Source organism: Pteropus medius, unplaced genomic scaffold, assembly GCF_902729225.1.
Source record: "Pteropus medius unplaced genomic scaffold, Ma_sr-lr_union100, whole genome shotgun sequence".
In the NCBI taxonomy this organism is placed as follows: Eukaryota; Metazoa; Chordata; class Mammalia; order Chiroptera; family Pteropodidae; genus Pteropus; species Pteropus medius.
Genome location: NW_024354502.1, coordinates 10,415,079 through 10,416,272, shown reverse-complemented (window position 1 = coordinate 10,416,272; position 1,194 = coordinate 10,415,079). Strand labels below are relative to the sequence as shown.

The window sequence follows — 1,194 nt, the reverse complement described above, 5'->3', positions numbered from 1 at the left end:
TAAGTAAAGAATCTTCTAAATGTCTCTGTAGAGTGACATGGATCTCTACATAAGACACATCAGGAAATATCTCTCTTATATTTGTACAAACTATCATATTGGTAGAATGGACAAAACAGAGCAGTTACTAGTTAACCCTAGTCTCTGCTGAAATAATGCTTTAGTTACACTGATAGCTTTAAAATTAAAGAATGTGTTTAACGAGAGAATTTTTGTGTACAAAGTCAACTTCTACTCATTTTCAAAGAGGTGATTAATCACATAAGTTTCTGAGATTCAAAATAACTTTCTCTAGAACATATCATAGAAATTCATGTTTAAATAGAAATCTATTAGCTTTCAAATTCTGAGAGTAAGGATCATGCCTAGAAAGAAGAATACATTTCTTTTTGATAACTGTGTTTTACTGTCTACCCTCCACAGTTATATGTTCTTTTATAGTTTGTTGTTGTTGTTGTTGTTATCTATGTGGATTTATTTGTTTTGTTTTGTTTAGGCGAGGCAACCCTTGGTTGACCTCACAGATTGCAAGGACCCTGTCATCTTACAATTCCTTATTTATTTATTTTTTACAAATATAGCACCTGGTCTTCCTAGGTGGTCTCCCATCCAAGTACTAACCAGGCCTGATCCTGCTTAGCTTCCGAGATCAGACGGGATCAGGCTTGTTCAGGGTAGCATGGCTGGAGACTTTATCTATCTGGATTTGAATAGTATGATGTCCAACACAATTTGGAATAGGCAAATCAGGAAGATAAATTGAATTATGCTAAATAAATAGCTCTTCGAAATTCACACTGAAAAATTATCTTTTTCATTTGAAGATTAAATTTATCTTTTGTAAATTCAACTGTCAACAAACAGTTTGGCAATTTAGATGTTAATGAGAAATTTAGTTGGAAAATTTCTACATGTTAAAAATTAATTTACTAATTCCGATATGAAAATAAAATAATAAATATGTATTTGAGTTTATTAAGGGGCATTTATTCCTATCTCCTGTGTAATTATTTTCTTTATTAAAGTATTATTGACAAATAAAATTGTAAGATATTTAAAATGTACAATGTGATGATCTGACATATGTACACATTATGAAAGGATTCTCCACTCAAGTTAATTAACACATTCATCATCTCACATAGTTACCTTTCTTGTAAGAACATTTAAATTCTGCTCTTAGCAAGTTTCAGT

General features: G+C 30.9%; 1 pseudogene; it reads right to left on the bottom strand.

Moving 5' to 3' along the window:
* Positions 1 to 572: 572 nt before the first annotated feature.
* LOC120595816 (uncharacterized) lies at positions 573 to 691 on the bottom strand (annotated as a pseudogene).
* Between the last annotated feature and the right edge of the window lie 503 nt (positions 692 to 1,194).